Here is a 512-nt window from a genome sequence, read left to right as displayed (position 1 = left end):
GCGCTCGCGACTCCCGGATATTCTGAACAGATAGAACAGGAGCGCGCGCGCGCGCGGGGCTCGGGCGCTCCTTAGATAGGCCACGCCTTTTAAACAGACAAGCACCCTGAGGGTCTCATAATGATTTATATATAAATATATATAAACATTGTAGTTTTTGTTTTTGTTAATGTTATGGTTTCTTATAAGGCCTTGCTTGAATGATGGATTTTCTATGATATGCCTAGTTTTACCAATTCAGTCTCACAACAATTTCATAAAGGAAATACATGCATATATACTATAACAGTAATGGCATATTAGAATTAGTGCATTAATACAGATCAATGACACTAGCAGGTCTGCTGTCTTTGAAAACGAATCAACACCTTCTGACACAATTAGCATACAGAATCATAGAATCCATTAATCCAATAATACACTGATCTTCCATAACATTATGACAACCTACCTAACATTGAGGAAGTCCCGCCTTCTGCAACCATATCAGTGATGCGCTGTGTGTATTGACA

The sequence above is a fragment of the Clarias gariepinus genome, chromosome 21 (genome assembly GCF_024256425.1).
Source record: "Clarias gariepinus isolate MV-2021 ecotype Netherlands chromosome 21, CGAR_prim_01v2, whole genome shotgun sequence".
In the NCBI taxonomy this organism is placed as follows: Eukaryota; Metazoa; Chordata; class Actinopteri; order Siluriformes; family Clariidae; genus Clarias; species Clarias gariepinus.
The sequence above is the reverse complement of the archived record's forward strand: the minus strand, read 5'-3'. Positions refer to the sequence as shown.